This window comes from Pseudomyrmex gracilis, unplaced genomic scaffold (assembly GCF_002006095.1).
Source record: "Pseudomyrmex gracilis isolate BER0280 unplaced genomic scaffold, ASM200609v1 scaffold_52, whole genome shotgun sequence".
Lineage (NCBI taxonomy): Eukaryota > Metazoa > Arthropoda > Insecta > Hymenoptera > Formicidae > Pseudomyrmex > Pseudomyrmex gracilis.
Window position 1 is genome coordinate 706,786 of NW_018020636.1, and position 23,633 is coordinate 730,418.

The following is a 23,633-nucleotide window of genomic DNA, read 5'->3' on the forward strand; positions in this document are numbered from 1 at the left end:
AAAAAAAAAAAAAAAAAAAACAGCGCGAGCAATGGCGGAGCGACGCTGTTACAAGATTGCGCGAGGACTTTTCCATCGCAAAAGGAAATCGCCAGGCGTAGCCCGGTCACGTATCGCCGAAAATACACGTCAACTCGACGGTGTGTCCAAATTTGCACCGTTCGAGTCCCAGCTCGTCCCCGACCGAAATGTTGAGATTCTCGTAACCGAGTGACCCGTACTCGACGTGGTACAAGTGCTGCGCGGAGATTCTCGCGAATTCCCGCTGAGTAAACCCCTCAAGTTAAACCGAAGCACACACACTTGCGAATCGTCGGAATTTGGAGTCTCGAACGTGTGTGTGCACACACAGAAACGAACGACTCTTTGTGAGGCGAACCGTTTCGAATGAATATCGCTTTCCGCTCTCGCTGCGTGTAATACACGACGGTCCGCGTCACGGGTGTATACGCGAGGGTTTTAGAAATAGATTAGACTGTCGCGTGTGGCTTACACAAAAGCGCGCCCGGTTTACTCTCGCCGAGTCACACGACCCCGGACCGTCGAGAAATCGGGCGAAATTAGCGCGCTCTCAAAACCACGAGTACGGAGTACATACATTCGCAAATTGCGCGAGATCGAAACGAGAACGCGCGATCTTACGTGAAAACCGTCTCGAAGTTTTTTTTTTTTTTTGGAGTACGCGGAAAAAAGAAGGAAAGGTGGGAAAAAGCGATATTTTTCGCTTTTGAAGATAACCTCGGAGTCGAGAGAAGTAAATATTCGTCGCCTGTGCAAACGTCGCTCGCCCGAGCAATTTTCTGCATCGGGAGAGAGAAGAGGCCGCCGCGTATACCGTCGCGTATTTTGTCTCATCCGCGCGCGCGTGGATGAAAAGTGTAAGACTAGGCGTGCGATTTTCCGTCGCGAGATAAAAAAAATTCACGACAATTAAAATCACGCGCATTTGCGACTATAATAGTCGCAACTTTTAGGCAGTTTGTTCCATTGCTGATTTACGAGAACGTCTCGCGAAATGTTTTCAACGTTACGGATCGAGTGTTGAAAACGTCGATGAGTTATTTCAAATAGCAGGGTCGAAAGTAACGTGTCAAAAAAAAAAAGCACGCGGAGGAAATCCTGGAGCTGGAAAAGTGCGCGCGCTGTCGTGACGGCCGGTGTGCCGCGCGAGTTACGTCAAGACTGAATTACCGGCGCGTTATATACACACGTGTCTCTTTCCGGTCTGATACGCGAGAAGAGCGCGCGCGCGCGACCATTGTTATCCCTGACATTCTGCGAGAAAAGAAAAACGAAAACCTACCCCGTTTATATACACATATATATGTGTACACAGAGAGTGTCCCGTAATTGCCGTACAATCTCTCTCGAAAATTAGAGAGAGTGGGAAGAGTGGAAAAACAACACGTGACTAAAGTCGCGTGAGACTTTACTTTAGGCACGCGTCTTTAAAAACGTGCTTAAAGCCACTTGATTTTAGTCACGTGTTGTCTTTTCACTTCTCTCACTTTTTATTTTTCGAGAGATTGTACGACAATTATGGGACACTCTGTATATACGTATATGTGTATACGTATGTATATATATATATACCCGAAGAGAGTAGAACTTTCCGGGCGATACCTCCCGGCCAACACGCTGTAATTCCGCAACGCGTCTGCCAGGTCCGCATGACTTAACGTGTACAGTAGGTGCGACGACGCTGCAAAGATGACTCTGCGCGAAAGAGCCGCGGGAAAAGCGAGATCGCGCGGCGTGTTGTTGTCGTCGAACCGTCGGCGGAAGAGGAAGCGGTAAATCGCGAAGAATAACGAATAGGTACACAGCGCGTCAAAAATTCGCGAAGTAGGCGCGGAGATCCAGAGGCAAAAAGAAGGCGGTTTCTCTTAGAGATAAATAACGCGACACAGTTGTGTGGATAAATTGCTACTAGTTAGCTGGTACAGTGTTCGTTGGTGCTTTAATTTATTCCTAAGAGAAACCGCTTCTTATGCCTCTAGACCCTCGCGGTCTACTCCGCGAATTTTTGACGCGCTGTGTACGTCGAATCGCGTCTCACGTAGTAGTAGTAGTAGTAGCTCTTTGGTGAGCGAAACAAAAGTAGGCAGGTTACGCATTGGGTGTCGTTGCGAAACAATATCTCAATCTAAACGAATTTTTCCATTCAGTTTTACTTTGTGAACAGTTCACCTACAATAATTCCAAAATAATCAATATCGAGCCGTCGGTTTCTCTAATCTGCGCGACCAGTATTTTCCGAACATTTTTCTAGTCGGGTTAGTGTTTCGGTAAATATTTGAGGCTTTAAAACTAGTGTAGAAATTGTAACAACAAAAAAAAAAAAAGTAAAAATAAAAACTGACTAAAACTACGTACGTTTGCAACGCGCAAAAAACCATAGTAAAAGACAGGCTTCTCTCTCTCTCTCTATCTCTCTCGGACGAGACATATTGACAGATCGCGCATATTGCGTGTATAATATCGACAGCCCGAGTAATAATAATCTTCCGCAAACAAACATCTCATCGGGTATATCGTGTAGCTTAGTTCGTAAAGAAGAAAAGCACCGTAGAAAAATCTGACATCGCGCTGCTTGGGGCTGCTGTGCGCCGTTCCTTCGTGCGAGTTTGCACGAAGGCAAACACAATCAACTTTTAAGGTGTGCCGAGAAGCGGCGCGCTAGATTCTTTACAAACAAGATACTCCAGATGAATCTGCAGCAACAAAAATTTCGCAAATATATATTCAAATAACAATTTGTTGTTTTGAATTTGATTTAAAACTGCGACGGGGAAAAGTCGGTCATCATTTGCGATATCGGAATATCGCGAATCGAATTGTTTTTCGAAAGAGAATTTGAAAATTTTCTTACCGCAATTTGAAATTCTTGTGTGTCTACGTATATCTATTTATTTATAAAAAAAAAAAAAAACCAAACAAAGCAATCTTGTAAAGCGAGGAACAAAGTGGAAACTTACAAAGGCAATCGTCTGATCTTTGCACATCGAAGCGATGTCCGCGGCAGAATTAAGGATAATAATCTCAGCGCTGCGAGGACGAAACGTAAGAGAAAATGGGCGACAGAAAAAAAAACAGAAAAAAAAAATGATAAGTCGGCGAAACAAGCGATCTTCCTGTCGGGAACGACTTACAGCCCGCTAGTCACATTGTAGCCATTCTGTAGTCCGCGCAGCTGCATGATAACACGAGAACCATTTACAAAATGAAAAAGAAGGAAGAAGGAAGGAGGAGAGAGTGGAGTAGAGAGGAAAAAAAAAACAAAAGTATATAATCTTCGGAGAAGTTATCCTTTGGATTACTTTTGTTGTCTCTTCAAAACAGACGTCTCTCGCGCGCGCGCGCGCGCGCAAAATGGCGAAAACATTTCTTTAATAAAATGCAATATCACGCAATTCCACGGTTAAGTAATGAAATGTATTTTGCATTAAAAGTTGTTGCGCGTCTTTTCTCGGTTAAAAACTTAACTTGTTTATACTTGGAAAATATCAAAAACCGTGTATTTGATACGCGAAGAAAAGTGCATTTGCGAAAAATATCTAATTCGAACGTTGAATTCGAAATAAATTTTAAACGTGGCACGAAACGGTCTTGTCAAATTCTTTTAAGATACGTAGACCTTTTCTCTGGATATTGTTTAAATATCGAAGACTCAATCACTCTCATACTCTTCCGTGTAAATAACTAGGGAGAATGTTTGAGAAAATTTAATCGCGTGATCTCTTTGGCGACGAGAAGAGTGAGGCGACAAAGGAACGAGAACGCGGGCGTCGTCTCTTTCGCGCTGCTTTAAAAATTTTTCCGCGCGAAGAAAGTGTGCGGGAAGAATATATAAGAGAGAGCGATTAATTAATCCGAATGAAGGTATATATATCCGAAAACTTCCGCGAGCGTCTACTCGTCCTGCGCGCTCTTTATTATCCGTCTGGAAACAACGGCGAAGCTCGCCCTCGAGGGCCCCGGGAAGAAATACCCCGGGTGATTTTCCGACAACGAACGTGGCCTTATATGCGTATACTCTTCTCGCCGCGGATTTGCATGAAGTTCGAAAAGTTTTCAAATAAACACGGGGGAAACACTGCGGCAAGAAAACGGGTAGCAGTTAACGGAACTTTTCCATTTCCGCTTCTCACCGTTCGTCTACGGAAGTCGAGCTCGACTTCGTCGTCGTCGTCGTCGTCGTCGCGTAGATCTTGCAAAAACTTAAAACCTCGAGCGATTTCTCGCGAAAGAGAGAAGGAAAGAAAGAAGCGATATTCGCCGCTAGGGGAAATCCCTTAATTATGGTGTAAGAAGCGCGAGCAGCAAGAGTTAATTTGTCCCGCCTCCGTTGTGATTGTTGCAACAAAGTCGTGTTTTATTAATTACACGCGAGATTCAAATGGGAGATTGTGTGCGTACATATCTTTTTTTTGTAATATATTATTAACACCTTGCGGTCCGCGGCTCATCCGAAGGCGGTACGTAATTGACCACACCTTATTTGGTCGAATTTCCTTTTATACAAATGTTGATATCTAAAAAACTATTGAACTTAGCATATTCGAAAAACTTTGATCGAGAGAACTTTTATCATTCATTTAGCTACGAATCGTTATTCATTTGTTTTGCATGTTGCTAACTGCTTTAAAAAACCACATATGTTTTAATTTCTCAATAAAACCAATGCTATCAGATTGCAACGGCACAGTGCGCCGTCGGCGGACCGTAACGACAAAACGAGCGCGACGGTATCATGCCGTCGACGGATCGCAAAGTGTTAGTGTAATGTATTATTATATTCATTATATTATTGTATCACATATTTAAATAAAGCAGCGCGCAAACACTTTTGTGGAAAACCCTGTGTGCATTCTCCTCTATCAATGTTTCTCAATAATCTCTACACCGAGACTTCGAGTTCAAACAATCGACATGTCGATGTATGCGTCTTCGAATGGTATGTCGGTCAATCCATTGTAACTCTGCGCGCGCGTAGGTTCAATCAATTCATTTCGACCACTCGTTTCAATAATAAAAACAAATTTTTTTTCATTCCTTCATTGTCGCGTCTCGTTCTTAAGCGCGTGCGATCGGAGATTCGGAAAAAGGTCGTAAACTAAAAGCATTTTCGAAAAAGTAAAGATACAAAACTCTCTCTGCAAAAAGGGAACACAAGTCTCGAATTAATGCATTTCTCGTTTTCAGTAATTTTTTTTTAAGCGCATCGAACGAAAAGTTTCAACTTGAAACGCGTCGCGGACTAACCAAGATTGCGGTATACGTGAAACCACTGCCATAAGCAGTACATCGAGCTGCCGCTAGAGAGATGCTCTCCGTACAAAATTTCAATCTTATCGTCGACTGTGAGAACATTCCTCGTATTCTTCTACTGTCACACACATTTTTCCCGGCTGAAAAGAGATATTTCTTACGCGAGCTCTCTTGTGCGAGAGCTCTTGTGTGCGATAGTAATGACATACTCGGAATAAAAATGACGATGACACGTGTGCAACAGAAAAAGAAATTTCGCGTATCTTCCACTTTATATTTTTACATTATTTATGTGTTGCGCGTTTATTTCAGACGTTTCTGCAAATAAATTTATTTTTAGAATTCAACCATTTCCACGAGATACAAGTTAAATGAAACGCGAAATAGGAAATATCAATTGAGATAGACATCTCGCCGCGTAAATTTTATATTTTATGAAAAAAAAAAAAAAAAAAAATGATATTCGATCAGAAGTTCGCGTCGTCGGAAAAAAAGAGACAGAACGAGTACTTTTTCAAACACACGTCAAATGACATATCGTCAATGACAACGCAAACACCCACGCGTCACCTTCTTTCGAATACGGATTTACCCACGTGTCGCGGCGCGACAACCCACACGCGTGTCACACTTTGAGAATTCATGAATAAAAGTGTTTACCGAATTAGGACGACAGCATCCAATCAGAAACTCTCCACGTCCGCATCCGGCGAAATTCGAACCCAAAGCCTTGATCGATCCTCTCTCTCGCAAGTTTCCCCGTCAACTCCCTCGTCGAAACTTTCAGCAGTCGGGCGATCTCGAAGAGCGGATTTCTCTCTCTCTTTCTCTCTCTCTCTCTTTCTCTCTCTCTCTCTCTTTATCTATCCCTCTCCCCGATGGAGAGACGTCCTTTCAACAGGTACTTCCCGCCTTTTTGCGTGCGAGATCGTCTCGCGGATTACGAAGGAATTGTACGACGTGACGACATTCATGAGAGGGTGGAAGAAACGCCGACAGATTGATTCGCCGCCGCGTTGTCGTCGTTACACGTTGAGAACTGACTGACTGAAGCGCCGAGGCGATAATCGAGCTCGCGCGCGCTATTTTGTGCACACCGGAGAGAAAGCCTTTTTCCGCGCAGGATCGATAAAGCGATACGTTATAAAATGCATACGCGAAACGCAAAACTCTCTCGCGTCCGAACATTTGAGGAAAATTACTCATATATGTATATATATGTATATATATATATATACATATCCCCGCTGCGTTTGAATTATTAATTCTCACCACCGTACTCAGACACACACACACACACATTTTTGCTTTTGAAGGCGCGCAATTTCTCCGCGGGGGATATTAATTCCCGCATTATTTAATCACCTGTGTGCGAACTCATCAGGTCTTGTTATCGTCGTCGTCGTCGTCGTTGTTGTTGGTTACGTTGCGTCGCTCGCGCTACGACTTACTGTGCGCACGTACTGATAATAAAATCATGCAAATTCGCAGCGAGACGATAATGGCGCGAAAGAATCCGCGTGTATGTGTCTGCTGCGCGGAATTATTGTGAGAAGTACTCGCGAAGACGCGAGCTAAAATTTTGCGCCGTATACGCGACGTTAACGTTCGCGCGACTTGAGTTATTATCGTGAATAACATTACACGCCGAGAGTTCGCCGAGTATTATTGTATTTCCGACCCGCGCACGACATTGCGCACATAAAGACATCACGCGGTATATTTGACAACGTGGTATTGTTACGAGCTCCCCCGTGAAAACGAAAAGCGCGTAACACGACTTAAAAAGAGCCGAACGACGCGACGAGCAGATTTTCGCGCGTGAAATAATCGCACGAAATTGTAAATTTTGTTTGTTTGTTTGTTGTTTTGTTTACTCACGATAGAGTTACACACACGCGCCTGCGCGTACTATACGCGCGCGTATATTTTCAGACACGGAGAGAGAAGAGGATGTGTGCCTCGCGAGCGAGAACGAAGAAGAGCGTTGGAGCAGGAATGTCTGAATTATTGTTTGACGTTCTAATGGGATATACGCGGGAATATTTAATTAAGCCGACATAATAATGAAGCGAGCGAGGCTGCCGTCCGCGCGCCCGTCCGCCCCCGTTTCTGACCAAAACATTCCGGTGCCGTGTGTCGTGTCACTTCAACGTTTTAGTCCAGAGAGAGAGTATATACGTCCGTTTGCATTACGCTTCGCGGTAATGCCTCGGATGAACGTATCTCTACACGATATTCATAGCGACGCTTAACACGGCTTTTCTCCGCGCTTCCACGCACACACACACGCACACACGTTCACGTTTACGCGCAAAACGTCGCGATGGAAATTAATGCGTCCGAGAATGCGTAATTGGGAAATTGTCGTGTTTTCGGTGTCGACGACGAGACGCGCCATCGAGGATATGTATCGCGATAATCACATCGATTATTTGGACCGACAACAGGCCTGATCGCTCGCGATTGCGTATTACAAAGTAATAAATAAGAAAAAAACGTAATAAACAAAAAACGCGCAACCAAACTTATTGTAAAAAAAAAACTACGAGAATAATTATTACCGAGAATTTTAGTAATTTAATTCACTTGGCAAAAGCAAATGTTCTCCTCGGGAAGGAGGTTTATATACCGACCGGAGAGGTAACAAGAGCGGAACAACGCGAATTTACCGTATTCGCGATTAGCAAGATGCGTGTAACGCATATATGAGCGCTTAGCGTGCGGGTGTAAAGTGCAAAGAACATGGCTTTATGTAAACTTCCGCAAGAGACAAATTTGCGTTTCACTAAATGGGAGGAAACAGCTTGGAAAACTAAAACAAATTCTTGCATTTTGCGTACGAAACGTGCGCGCAAAAACATCAAAAAATATGAAACTATTGGATTTTCTTAGGCACATATGTATATTTTCAGTAAAAAAAAAAAAACGTTCCCTGTATTAATAGAGTGTAAAAAATGCATTTTATCCTCTACACAAATACGTAACATAGTTTCATAATATCACGCGCGTACGCGAGAAAATTTAAAGAAGGTAACTAACGTTAATTCTGTTATTTGTTTTTTTTTTTTTACATTATTTGTTGGCAAAGTTAAAGTCAGCACATTTGCCGATTATTTGAGAATGAGCAACGTATAGCCGGCACTAAGTACGACTCGCAAATATTAGATGTATCGGCTACGTTTAAAGGCTAGCGGCAGCAATTACTATGCTGTGTCGAGGTACGATCGACCCGTGCGTTTCCGCTGGATTAATTGCCCCTAAAACGGGGCCAGAGACCCCGGTGCAATAGGGGCGGCAGAGGGTATAGGGAACTCGGCTCGCGGGGATGAGTGAGCTCGAGGGCGCGATTAAATCACGCTCGTTAAATCGAAACGGTCGGCGCAGCGCCGCAAAAATTGGTAGCTCGTTTATTTCGGCCGGGCTCTAAAATCAGCAGTGTATGACGGGGGACGAGCGATGAAAAATTAATGAGCCCTCCGGTTGGCCACAATCCGGGGTCAGTCAAAAAGAGCGGGGGAGATCGGGATATGGTCGGTCGGGGTTATCCGGCGAAAACAAGAGAACAATGACAGAGGGAAAGAGAGAAAGAGAGAAAGAGAGAGAGTTTTCACGAGTCCGTGAGTTCGACCTATCGATATTATACTTTTTTCCCTCTTTTTACGCGTCTGACCGCGCGACGAAATTAAACGACCGCGCCGCGCGTTGTCAATCGCATATAAGTAAATTCGATCCGTCAACGGAGAAACCTCTCTGTCAATAGTCACCTTCAACGCGTTCGTGACGTTTATGTATAGATGCCTATATGTATTTATACATATCGAACATTTCCCTTGTACATATACATTGGCACACCCACGAGCGCGAGAAAACGAGTCTCGCGACGCGATCAGATGACATTTAATTCTGAATTCTGACCGATAAGTTCGTGTGAAAGAAGAGTCCACACTCTACAGCCTCTCCTTTCTGTCGCATATAATACATTTATTTTAATCTCACTGCTTCATTTCTTTCGTCACGTGTCGTCCGTACAGAAATAACACAGAGGATAATTTAACTTACAAAACCTCTGAAAATATTGCGAAAATATCGTACATATCGTTTTTCCGAGGAGCTTTTTCACGCTCGTTCTTCAACAAATTTCTATTTCTTCTTCCACCGCGCGAGTGAATGTAACTTTCGACTCGATTCCCGATCGAGTGGCGAGAGTACCTCCCAATGTCAAATTGGCGAGCTCCGCGGCGGAGATTCTTTCCCGGCGGCGTGAGAGAATTTTTAATGAAAATTACTACTGGAGGGAAACCCAACGAAGCGAGAGAAGAGAGAGTCTCCCCCGGTAATCTCTGACATCTTGTTATAGCGCGCGCGCGCGACCTCTTCGTTCAATTAAAGCGTCAGCGTCCGCGCGCGAGAAACTTTTATATGAATGGTTTTCATTACGTCGCGGACTTATTAAGGGCGTCTTCGCGCGCTTGCGGGCATTAATATCACGTCGTCGTTGCAACGACGAGTTTTGTTATCAAGCGCGACCATTCAACCCGCGCCGACGGAACTGCCCGCGATACTATTTTAACGTTAGCGCGCGAACTCTCGGGGCTGCGAGATTTGCAAAACTCTCTGAGAAAACCTTCCGCACGAGAGCAATAGATACGTACCCGCTCGCGTTGCCTCGTTTCAAGAGTTTCTCCGAAAGATTCCTGAATGAACCAAAGAGAGTCCCAATGTCCGCGAAGAATCCGCTGGTTTCAATTATTTCGATCTGAAAAAAAAAAAACAAAGAGACATCGGTATTGTTAGCGCAGTTTAGGTTTTTCTTCTGTTTTATTGTCATCGAATGGAAACACGCGCCGTTATTGCGTCGCCGGTGGCATTTTATGTTCGGCATAAGAGGCGGAAGTAATTCGTTTGTTGCGCGCGATATTAAAGGGTTAGTAACAATGGCCGGTAATTTGCTATTCGAAGTCACGCCGCAGAAATGTATTCTCGCGTGATGATGTATGCATCACGCGCGTAATCGTACAGCTCGATTACACGATCGCGCGCTCTTTCTTTCTTTCTTTCTCTCTCTCTTTCTATACGTTCAAAACTATGACGACCGACCGCGGTGATAAAACAATTCGTGATAAATTGCCAGGCGAGATGTGCGTCCCGCGCTCCATGCCGACTGCGACCCCGGTGACAGCTTCGCCGGGGTTAATAAATATAACAAAAAAAAAAAAAAAAAAAAAGAGCAATGAGAGAAACGTGTCAATTACATCGAAATGAAAATTACAAATTTTGATGGAAAACCGCGCACACGTCCGTGCGCAAAATACGCCGGAGAAGTTCTTTACAGAGAAGACGGTACAGTGAGATATCACGTGCTGCTTGCTTTCGAAATCGTCTGAAATAAACCACTTAAAAAAAAAAAGAAAAAAAAAAAGATGATGTGGCAGTTCGCACTCCGGAAAGAACTGCGGACTAAGTGGAGGACAGGTGACGCGTTGGAATTATGCTTGAGCAACACGCAAAAGTAATTCAAGCGGCGGGTGTGTTCTCCTCCCGCGTGATATTCCGCAGAGCGCCAGTCCCCTTCGCGGACTTTCCGGCTGTAATGAAAAATTGCGCATGCTCCATCTCTTAAGTACGTCCGAGAAGCCGATTCTCCTGCCGGGAGCAGGAACCAACACCGGCAACCCGCAACGTGCACGATAGTTTCTCGCCAGACTCGTGCAATTTCGCATCGAGCGGGCAAAGGAGTAAGAAACGAGCGACGCGAAAAGGGGAAGGTAAGACAGATGGAGATGACGGAAAAAGAGCGCGCTAACGAAAAAAAAAAAAAAAAAAACACAAGAATCGCAGAGGAACGACAAAATAATGAAACAAGAAACCTACGTAACGCTCCTCGGAGTGGTAACAATGCAGCACTCGGTTGCATTATATAGAAAATATATAAAATATAAATACACTTATCCCTTTTTTTCTACCTCTCCTTCTCTTTCTTTTTCTATTTATCGTTTTTTCCTTTTCTCTCCCTTTCTGATCTCGCGTCCAGCGAGATGAAAAGCAAACCGTTAGCGCACGGAAATGGACCTACACACCGAGTGCGCTCGGGCATCCGCATTAATGCATCACTAAGTAACTCGCGGTAATGAGCGAGCGGTTGCACTTGCAAGGACGGAAGGAGAAGTTGGAGGAGGTAAATATTCGCGCGCGGAGTAAGTGCGGGAAACAAGTAACGAATAATATTGCGTCCTTTGCCGTTCGACTTCCTTCCCGTCGGGTACTCGAGTGTGAAATAGTAGCCTTGAGAGTCTCATCTCGCTCGCGCTTTCACGGAAATATCCTTACAGTTAATTACACACAGCATCGTTCGCTCTCTCTTATATAAGAAAGATCGTTATTTATATTCGAAACAACGCGAAATAAAAAAAAAAAAGTGGTTTCCGCGCAGATTAAAAAGGCAGATATTTCGCCGGGCGCGAATAATAGACCACTGAGAATTGAACTCGCAGTGGTAGTCGGTGTTTCACCGGAGAACACCGGAATACAACCGTGGATTCCGCGACCATTAAGGAGCAACAATGTAAACGTGTCGACGAAAATATACGACGGCGCCTTGCGTCGTTGCGCGTTTTCAACGTAACGCGCTTCTGTTTTACAACGCTTCTCTACGGCAGTTAACTTCCCGCTAATTAAAATTTAGATATCCCGGAAGGTGTTGATTGATGGGAATGCGCGAGTAGAGAAATGCGCGTGGTGGTTTGTGACAAGTGAGTTCGCGCGAGGAATTGATCGATATTGAAAAAATTTGCTTCGTCTAATTTTTCAACTGAATAAATTATCCACAAAATAAAAAAAAAACGATACAAAATAAATATTATCGAAATAAGTTAATATCATTATCAAAATAAATTAATAAATTATCAAACTATAAATTAATACATTAACATATATATATATATATATATATATATATAATTAAATTATACGCATTAAGAGTTTATTTGCATCAGAGACAACAAATAGCGTCATACGAGTGCGGGGCAAATTTGCAAGCTCTCTCTCTCTCTTTCTCTCTTTCTCTCATTCTCTTATTAAGCGACGGGCGTTGGTTGGCCAGCGTCACCGTAAGGCTCGAAACTGACAAAATTGACAAAATAAGCAATTTGTATCTTATCCATCACGTACGAGCTTCTTATTACGCGCGTGTTTCCGTTTCTCTCTCTTCGTTTTCCGCACTTCTCGTTCGAGGTCCTTCGCAACGCGCGCAAATTCGTGCCCCGCAATTTCGCCGTAATTTAATTTAACGCGACATCGTCCGAGCAAACTTTCTCGCTTCCTAAAATCCCCTAGGAGCTACGCTGTCGTCGCTGCTTGAAGCGGTCACAAGCGGAATGGATTTTTACTCGCTCTTCCGTTCCGCGCGTCACCCGGTCTCTGTCGCGCTCTAATTTACAGACTGATTTTTGGCGAAATTGCGAAAACGGAGTTAGCAAACGCGCGGAGGGAGGAGGAAGGGAAGAGGTGAGGAGCGCGAGAAATGATTGCGCGCGCGAAGCGATGTGGAAGCTTCATTTCGAATTTCGAGGTAAACATATTCGTCGGATTCAATTAGAGTATAAACTACTTCCTGCGCGCGTTGAAACCTCAATATAAATTCCATCCTGTTACGCGATAATCCAGGATTATTATCGTTATTATTATCCGATGAATAAATTATCGTATCACTGCGAGTATAAGTGCGTGTGTGCGTGCGCGTATCGTTGTATATTTAATTTATATTCACGCGAGTATGTAATTCCGCCAAATCGGTTTTAAAACACTGCGGAAAACAGAATGATATATAGGGTGCGAGTTTTAAGTCAGTTTGTTTGTTTGTTTTTTTTTTTTTTATCTCTATTCTCTTGACACACATACACGCGCAGAAGCGTTCCAGGCTACTAGTTTCACATTAGCCTTATTTTTCCTACTTTTTTTTTTTTTTTTTTNTTTTTTTTTTTTTTTTTTGGTATCGCGCTGCAGTGCTTCGTTGAGTCGTTTGATAGCGGATTTGTGGAGCTCGCTCTCGTGCTGCGTTCGTGCACGATCCTAGTAATTTGTCGCAGCGGTGCATTCAACACTGCGGATCGAGAGGATTAAGAGCATCCATGGATACACGAGCGGGACCGGGTCGAGAAAGCAGTTTGCGTTGATAGCGTGCGATCTTTTCTGTCGTCAACGGTAAGCCGCAAATAATAAATCAGACATCGCAAACAAATCTCATAGCACCGCGAATAATATATCACATAAATAATCGTAATAACATCGGAATGAATTTCTACACACATCAATAATTTTTAAAGTAAATCTTAACAATGAGAGAAAAATATACGTATGATATGCGTATATATACATACGCATATGTTTTTATAACATCCGGGCAATGTATACAGCGTATTTTTTAACGTTTTAATATTTCAACAACCGAAACTTTGTTGATTTTAAGCAATCCGGTTTCCGCTAATGGTCGTACAGGGGAGGGGGGGGATTCTATTCGGGATGGATTTGCAGTACGGATCTGTTTCCCGTTTTCGTGTTATATCGGAAATGTCGTTTCTTGTCTCTTCCGTGTGATTGCGCTAAAGGTATTCGCGTCGCGCGATTTTATGGATGGTGACAACGGAAGCGCATAAAAGCACGACGAATACGTTCGACGATGCGCATCGAGAAAATGCACGCGTGGCAGAAAAAAACAAAACGCAAAACGAAAGTTCAAGTTCTTTTTGTAGTTTCGTCTTAATTTTGTTTTTCTCTTTGCAAATTTTTCAGATCGTCGAACGTTTCCTTACTCCACGATAAGCCGGATGATTCCGAAGGCTGACTTGTCAAAGACACCGCGCGCGCTTCGGTTCTGTACGTGAAACCGAATCAATTTGAACAAACATTTCGAAATGTATAATTCATCCGACAAGTTGAACGTATTAGAAATATCGGTGTTTGATCGTTTTTCTTTTACATTAAAGTAAAGAAAAAAACCTTACAAACCGCTTTGAACAAACATTCCGCTGATTCAACGACCATTTGTTAGTGACCGATGTGAGTGTGTTCCTTCCGAATTTGTGTGCAAATGCGTTCCCAAAAAGTTTGTTCCGGTGTGGAATTACGACAACGGAATTAACATTCGCTCGATAGACGACAATTTGTCTTTGCGTCATTAAAATTCTTCGAGAAATTCCCAGGAGTTTCCCACAGCTGAAACATCCTCCAACAACCTTCCGACCGGAGTATAGTCGAGTCCTCGAAATGTCGCAAAAAGTTGGCCGATGTTAATGGGTCGGTACGATTACGTGAACCGCAAAGCAGCAACCGCGCAAGAGAGATAGAGGGAGAGAAAACGAGAGAGAGAAAGACGAGAGCGAAGAACAAAGTACCGTTATTCCCTGCGCCAGAAGATGCAGCGGCGATACTCCCGAGCTCCTTGGAGCGCGTCATACCACTGTGGACCAAGTTCTCTTCGCTGTTGAATTATGCATGATTTCTTGCCCTCGGCCGTCACTATGGCCGCTAACCATCGGCGTCACTGCCACTTTCGCCGACGCCTTATTTAATAAACGCGACAAGATCTCCGGTTATTAAGAAAACAAGCGGCGATCTTGCAAGAAGCTTGGATGGGCGAATATTACGTACGTGTATGCGCGCGCGTGTGTATATTCAAATGAGTTTGATATGTCGTAAAGCTAAATGTGGGTATAAAATCCGCATTTCTACATTTTCAGTCACTTCAAAGTCCTTGCATACAAAGTTGAGTGGCGGTTTTACTCAAATTACTCTCTAAATTTCTTCGAGTGAAATCTCACTCCAAACGAGTGGATATTCACTCCGAGCGATAATGAAAATGCCGTCACTTGTAATTAGTGAAAATTCACTTTTCACAAAATACTGACTGACTTTTAACCGTGAAACGAACGTCGCTCGCATACAACGAGTGAATAATTATTATTGCAAGTAACAAATATTCATTCTTGTGATTTAGATTTTTTCGATCAAGTTTCTCATTTATCTCGGATTGCTTTAATTAGCTCGCAGAGAAAAAAACATTGTTGTGAGAAATTGGGTCCTCGATTTGAACCCCTGAAATCTCCGCTTGCTAAAATCGGTGCTGTCATTTATGCCCAAACGTAAATTTAAGACAATAAATTTAACTCAATATGTATCTCAAGTTAAAATTATTTCAATTCTACAAAAACTCTACCTTAAAAAATCTCTGGTTTTAACACAAAGACATTTTTTATAGTTGAGTATTAGCGATGGTGCAATAGCGAATGTAAAGGAGTTTAGTACGTACATATAACGCGTGGGTTCATACGAGACATATAATGTTATCGCGCAAATGTCGCGTCGGCGGAGACCGCGCACATGGGGGACGGAATCGTGCGAGGGACGGGGGTGGGCCGATGAATACCGGGCTCCCTAGCAAGCACCCAAAGCGCGCCATAAGCAGCAGGTAGATGTGCAAGCTCCGTTGGTGCTTCAAACTTAATCCTCCGCGTCGTCATAAGATAACGGCACTCGGCATCGCATAAACTTCATTGTTCTCCCGAGGTAAGCGCCTGGCACAACATCGCCGTTACATCGTCGCGCGTCTGCATTGTTTCAAGACGATTGCGTCTCTCCTTTCCGAATGACATCGCGCTCATCTCTCTCTCTCTCTCTCTCTCTCTCTCTCTCCGGCGCTCATCCGTTTTCGATAGATTAGACCGAGATCATGTCGGCGAAGTGAGTAAACGGCACGAGCGCGGCGTCTTCACTTCGCGATGATCAAAGAAGAGACGAGAGATAACGCAATACATTAAAGTTGACTCTAAAAGACAAGCTTGTTTTTATCCTGACACGATTATTTTTTTTTCTTTACGTATCTTTAGCTCTCTTTTTATTTGCAATTGTATTTGTATTTTTTATATTTTTTTTTTTTCATTGTCATTTTTTCAATTTTTTCCTTTTCTTTTCCTTTCTTCAATATTAGTGCTCATTTATACATGTTCAGTTATATGTATATATTCATTTTTCACATTTTCTTTCATCTATTTATTATTTTATCGTTCTTTGATCAATGTTTACGTTGCGCTTGAGAGAATTTTTCAAGAGCATCTAATAAATAAAGCCGTATCTTATCTATCTTATCAATTTTAAAAAAATATAAAAAATTGACATATACATGTATATCACATATGTGATCGCTCACTTGTGATATTTTTGCGTAAACGGTGCAACACTCCTATTTACTCGTTGGAAGACCGTGATTTAATTACTGTTTTGACGCATGTTTTGTGCTGAATAATCAAAAAGTCGTTTCGCACAAATGCGGACACAATAGCGTAATAAATATATATATTTTTGGAATGTTTATTAGTTTTTACTACATTTATTTTATTTATTTTAGTATTTGATTGTAATTTAGTTACTTAAAAAATACCTATCGGGTATTGCGAGTGACTCAGCCACCGCTAATTAGAGAAGAGTTGATATTAGTAATTTTATTACGCTTCTTCTCACGTCATTTCGAGCAGCGAAAAGATCGTTTCGAGCGATGTCTCGTCGACGGATTCTATGAACAACCGAGCTGGAATATGAGATAAGAGAACGCGCGGTGGAAAATGTGCTCTTCGAACTAAAGAAAAAGCCACGATGTTTTAATATTGTAAGAAACGGAATATTCCGAGAAAATGTCGCAAAAGTTCGAAAAATCGCGGACACCGAGTCACGACAGCGCTTGCTCCGCGATATAGCTTCGTGTCAGAAAGTAATTAGAACATTTTCACTAATAATAAGCTATTGAACACTGATTTGCATAATACACAGCGTTACACTCACGGATATGAAAATCCGCAAAACAGTGCAATATGTAAAGAGTCGTTTCGAAGGAAACACAGAAAAGAAGCGGAAAGTGCGCGCGTGCACTCTGCCAGAAGCATTCGTTTCCCGTTATCTTTCGCGCACGCATGCGGTTGCACACAAGCCGCGAGCCAAACCAAACGCGAAGTTTCGCAATAAGCCCGGGAATCACTGTTATATACCCAGCAGCAGATACACGACGCGCGCGCGCGCGCGCGCATCCAACGCGCTTTTCAGAGCGTCTATTTGCCCGAAAAAAATTCGCTTCGAGTAGACGCGCCGTCGCTGTGAGATATAAAAATGTACTCTTCGGATTTACGACGATGGGGAGAGCAAAAATACAAAAAAGAAAAAAAAAACAAGAAAAAACAGAAAAAATACGAAAAATTAAAAAAACCGAGCGGGATACTCGAGAAATACGTGCGCGATGCGCGCGAATACGCGCGAGTGTATACATGTATGTATGTATGTGGATCAGAGAAAACGATCGCGTTTTTGTCAGAGAGGGTAAAAAACATTTTGCCAGTTCGCGTAGGAGATGCTGGAGGCAGAAACAATTTTCGATTCGACGCATGCGAAAATTCATATAGCTGCGTCGAAAGAGGCGGGGGGAAAAAGGGGAAAAGAGTGCGCGTCAGGGAATCCGAAATATACACGAAGAGACACAGAAAAAGATACGCGCGCGGAACAGAGCGCCGAGGTATCGAAATGTTCGGCGCGTGGACCGCGACGCCGTGATGGAAGAGAAAAATTGCCTATTTCGACTTTCAGCATTTTTCCAGGCGCATTTCATCACTCGCCGCGCTCCGTAATCTAGATTGCGGCTTGTGTGCATACCGACGAAATATTCCCGATATGCGTTGATCATCTCCGTCCTCGCTTCTCACTCTCTTTTTCTCCATTGAAAACGCTCTTCGGTTTTCACGTGAACAAAAAGGGTGTATCTTTCACCCCGCTGTTTTCTTGACTGTGTCACGCGACGCTCTCAACGAAATTTACGCCAATTCTTTGAGAAAGCAGTTCTATATTAACGCAAATTTTGTTTCACGTTATTCTTCCGTGAAACTGCTAAAAAAAAAAGTATCAGACAAAAATTCAATCAATTTCTATGGTTGATCCTTTTTCGCCGTAGTGGAGATAAAAACGATAACGCGCGCTCGAGGAAAAATTCTGACTTCTTATCGACGTAATATTGTGTAATTACTCAGAGTGCGCTTTGCACACCTAAACACGCGCAAAACCTCTTTCAGAGAATGTGTTCTTTAAGTGTATCTTAATCAATCGTGGGTAGGCCTGTGTGTTGACGTAACGTCGTTATGTTGTAAACGTTTTTCGCTACGAAATTCGTGAGCGGAATCGAGCTGGGAGTGGATGCATTTGTTGCAACGGCCGACACAGCGGCGCTTTTTATCGGCGTGGATCTTCTTTCGTGTCGCACGCACGGTGGAAAAGGGTTACGATTGCAATATAGCTCGAGCCGACCTGAGAGAGAGAGAGGGAGAACGGGGGGAGAGTCGGTTGCTTGGAAAGTCGGTGAAGTACCAGTGTGCTCGTGTCACGCAAAGAATAAACGCCGACTATTTGTACGGCGTTTAAGAGGCGTCCGTGTTCCGAGAAATGGGAAAACGAAGAGAGATCCAAGTAACACGACAATCGCGCTATAACATCGATACGTCACTAATAACGTTCTTTCATAGGCAAATGAAAGTCACAACGATCGCGGACAATTAGCCGAACATTTGTTTCTAAGTAAAGACAAATATATTTATAACAGACAAGAGATTTATTTATGTGTTTACACAGTTGGAGATTAATATTTAAAAACATATCTTAAAAAATACTTGAAACATTGAAAATTCTGACGTCTGATATATGTACATATCTAATAATTGTTAAATTGTAAAACAAGTTAAATGAGTTATTCGTGTGTGATATAAAACAAGCCATCCAATATGAATTTTTTAATTGACTTCAGAATTATTATAAGTACTAATTGACACGGTTGAGAAAATATATTTCGCGCACGTGCAGCACGAGACTCTCTCATTGACCGAAAAACTCTGCTAGTTTGATAATCTAGCTTAAACTTTGTAAATTTGTTTCTAATATTTCTTTAATAAATGTCCGGAGTTAATCGGGACATTTATCTCAAGCGTGTTAAAAAGCTTTTATTTTCATCATGTATACAGAGATTGTGTATGTGTGTGTTATTATAAAATTCTAATTTCCGAGCTTATACATGATATGGTTTGTAAAGTTTAATTACAGGCTGTCTCTCGGAATTGTACACATATTATCTCTGTTGCATCTTAGCGCGCGAGTATTTTTCTGATTTATTGTAGTCGACAATAAATTGCTTCAATTTATTTTTAATTTCTATACAAAGAGATTAACTGCGGTGTGTTTTTTACTATATAAACAATTAGATGTTATCTATATAAAATGCTCACGTCCATAACAGAGCGGACAATAATTAGACACGCGCGCTCTTGCGTGTAAACATTTCATAGCCGTTATCGCAAGGTTTCGTTGATACGCGCGTAATATCTGTAACGACTTATCGGATCAGATAAAAAAAAACCTATGCATACTCTTGTAAAAATCTCATGTTTCTTATCGCGAACGGAACGGTTTCGCGCGCGGGATTGTGCATCCAATCCCGTAAACAACTGGGACGAAAAAAATACAGGTGATTTCATAGATTTCGAGAAGAGAAGAAAAGAGAGAAAGAAATTAAAGATGCTCGTTATCAAAGCGACAGGTTGTACCTGGGGTGTTTCGCGCGACATTTTCCGTCACACCGAGTAGTGTACGAAGATGAAGAATTCACGGGAAAAACACGCGCGCGCGCGTGTGTGTGTATGTGCCAACGAGAGGCGCGACGAGAGGTGCGATTTATTGGATGAAATGCAAATTGAATCGTAGTTAGCCTAGAGAGAGAGAGAGAGAGAGAGAGCCAAGGGAACGACGCGAGTAAATCGTTCGTCCAACCCTCTCTGCGTCCCTTTTCTTCGCCTTTCCCAGAGGGCCTTCATCCTCTTCTCCGATCCCCTCTCGATTTCGCCGTGTTCTTTCTCCGATAATTCGCACATAAATTCACGACAAATTGAAATAAAAACTGGGTCGATCGAAATGCAATTTGCCCCCGAATGCAGGACGGAAAAGACCCCCCCAAGATCGTTTACCAGTCGAGAGCCAACAGCGCGGGTTTTCCCCGTGCGATCTACTCCCGTCGTTAATTGCCTACTTTGCATCTGTTTCTGATTTCCCCGTGTAGCACAGCAGCCCCGAGCGGTCGTTACCAAAACGCCGGGCCTCTTCTTTCGAGAGTGATTCGCGCCACGCGTCGCAAGCGTTTTCGCCGCGCGCGCGCGCACACGCGTGCGTTATTTAGCACGCGAGAACCCGCGCGATTTATCGCTCGCTAAACGCGCGACGCTTTTATTTAAACCACCGGGTTTAAATTTAAATAGCCGGCAGCGCCTTTTATTGCGCTAGATTTCTAGGAAAATAAACAGAAAAACGCGCATTACGAACAACTGCTCTCGTTTTGCATTTTCACAGCGAGAAACATGTATAATGACGGATATTTGCTGGAAAAAAAAAAAGACACATTCGCAAAACCTCTCTCTGCTTTAAAGCTGATTCCAGAGCTACCGATGACTTTTATCTTCCTTTTTCTCGTCAGAGAGAAAACCATTCGTCACGTACGTACGTATGTGGACGCGACGAACACCACCTCCTTGTGCAACGTAACGCGATTTATTAATGAAACGCGCGTTTCCATTAAGAAGAAAACTTTTATATCGAATTCGCGTAATTCACGCAATGTGTTTTCTGCAAACACTCACACACGCGGCAAAAACCTCTCTCAGCCGGGTAAAAGGTTTGCGCGCGATAATAAAAGCCGCTCGAGCTACGCGCGAAAATACAGCGGATTAACTTTTAACCGATATTTAATCTCGTCGCAATTTAACAATTGAATTGTTAAATCGAAATAATTCTAAACAAAATCCCAACGATATTGCACACACTTCACAGCGCTAAATAATACATTTCACCCGAAACTCCACCACGCAACCTTCAACTGTGTAGAATGTGCGCAATTATGTAGGCGGTGATTATATCGGTTGCGCGCTACACGTTCGCTATAATTCCACCCTATATTTACCCGATATTTTCAGATTTTCCGGATATCAATACCGATATTCGCGGCTGTCCGGTGGCTATTGGAACTTACATTTTGTTTTTAAATTTCAAACATTAAAAAAAAAAGTTTATCCTCCAACTCGTGTCAATCCGATAAAAATAAACATTGTCCGCGAGAGAAAGCGTCTTGCAATTTCACAACGCGATCGTAATTCAGTTTCGCGATAACAAATTGCAAATCGAAGTTTATTAATCGACGTTTCTTCTCTGTTGGAAATGTGAGCGTGGAAATAAATTTTCTTGAAAAAGACGGTGAAAAATCGTCGTATCGTGACACAATCAGCGACTAATTTCAATCGTCGCGTGCTTGCGTGATGCCGCTGGCATCTTTACGCTCCACATGTCGAAGGCACGCCGCGAGAATTCGCGGACCGAACGGAAATGCACGGACTCGAGCGCGCGATTCGGAGACCAATATGTCGCATTCCGATCTAATAACACACACGACGTTGCGCCGATCGGATCTATCCGGACGACGAGCGCTCAAGCTCTGTTTGCGTGATGAATATAATTACAGTCTGTCGATGTATTACGTGAAAAAAAAAAATAGCTAAATTAATCGCTAATTAACCGCGACACGAGATTTCTCGCCAAGAATTTACTTTCCCGGCGAAAGACGACGTGCGTGCGCTTACCTCGCGATCACTTTCGACGAGTCCATTTCCGCAGAACGTTACGTCCTTCCTTTCCAATCTGTAACAAAGAAAGCGAAGATGGTAATATTATTCGAGAATGAATTATAATAAGATAAACATCCCAATAACATCAAGTGTTCGAACATTTGTTAAGGTCGGACATTTGTTAAAGAACTAACTTACAACAAAATATTTACAAATACAAAGTTAGAAAATAATAATTAAAAATATTTAAATAACATCTCAGTATACTTGAAACTTTGTGAAATACTTAAAATCTATTTTTTGCAAGAAACCCGGCGCTTTTCAATATTTAAATTCCGCAATCAGTTGCGCAATATTGCAGAACAAATTAGAAACACAATAAGTGGCGATGCCAGATGCCGGCGCCGTAATAAGGGACGGAAGGAGATGAGAATTGGCGACTACTTCGAGTAAGAGGGAACAAGCTGCGCGACATTCCAATTAGCAAATTCTTGCCAACCGACTCGAATGAACAAATTCTCGCACGTATCCCTAGCGCCAAATGTTGTTCCTCCACGCCACACTTGGCAGCTTGCGACACACGTTTTAATTAAGCTGATCGTACTTTTTGTTTCAATGGTAAACAAAAGTTGCGCGGTGATACACACCAATCTCGTCACGTGCTAACATTCAAAAAATCATTTACATCAATTTTCTCCTCTCCTGTCCATCAACATTTAACGTTACGTAACACACAAAAAATGTTAACTCTTATTAAAACAATAACACGTAAATTGACAGGTAGATGGACGCGCTCGCGAAAATTTCGAGATAAATGACGATCTTTTAGCGAAGAAGGTGCACAGCACAGGTGTAATAAATTATTTACTAAAGCTCCAAAATACGAGAGCGGGATAACTGTGACAGTAAACTAGGAATATTAATCACGAACTCAATATTTTATAAGATGAAACGTGGATGATGACTGTGTGTTTCCGTTCGAATATGGTGTCGCGCAATGAATTCTGAATGCCCGGCGCGCAAATCGATCGACGGAAAATGTCGATTAACCGAGTGATGTGATTTTGTCGTTCAATCTCTACTCGCGTTCCATTTAACTCGCGCGTATTAACTTTTCCGAACACTTCTGTGCGAATTTCTCGCGCAACATGGAGATTTAAAAAAAAATTTATTAGGGTAATCACATCTACGGTTAGCATCCCTCTCCCCGATAATTGACACTTATTGGATTTTTCTCCAGTTGTCAACATTTTTGTCTGTGGTTTTTTACTTTTTTTACTCGACACAGTTGCGGTGTCCAATCCAATTAAATTGGATTTTTGTGCGGAGAGAACACATTAGTTCGGAGTAAGAAACTAAAGATAGTTGGCATTCTTTAGAGAAGAAGAAATTGACAGGTTGTTAAAGTGCCAATCACACCGGGCTTTTAAAAAGTGTCAATCGTTCTGTACGTTAAAATCTTTATCTCACCGCACGTCGTGACGTGTCTTAAGAACACACTACAGCAACGGCTTTTTTTTTTTTTTTTTTTTTTTTTTTTTCGCGTTTTTTTTATTGCGAACAATCTCGAGAATATCCCGTTGAGCTCGGTAAAATTTCATGGAAACGAGATCCACGGTCGCAAAAGAACGTGCGCCGTATAAAGTTAAAAAAGTTTCGTATGCATGTCTGGCTCCGTTG

At 42.6% G+C, this 23,633-nt stretch overlaps 1 protein-coding gene across 8 annotated transcripts in view; it reads right to left on the reverse strand.

Annotated features, from left to right (window-relative positions):
• Positions 1–23,633, reverse strand: part of LOC109853667 (putative polypeptide N-acetylgalactosaminyltransferase 9) — a 212,713-nt gene that overhangs the window by 83,103 nt on the left and 105,977 nt on the right. For 4 of the 8 annotated variants that reach the window (XM_020425991.1, XM_020425983.1, XM_020425985.1 and 1 more), the window contains 2 exons: positions 21,969–22,026; positions 9,927–10,030 (listed from right to left, as the gene is read on the reverse strand). The gene's annotated coding sequence lies outside the window, so the exon portion shown is untranslated. Of the gene's footprint in view, positions 1–5,931; positions 6,040–9,926; positions 10,031–21,968; positions 22,027–23,633 lie in introns of those variants that run through there. The other 4 variants (XM_020425987.1, XM_020425988.1, XM_020425989.1 and 1 more) reach the window with 2 other exon arrangements.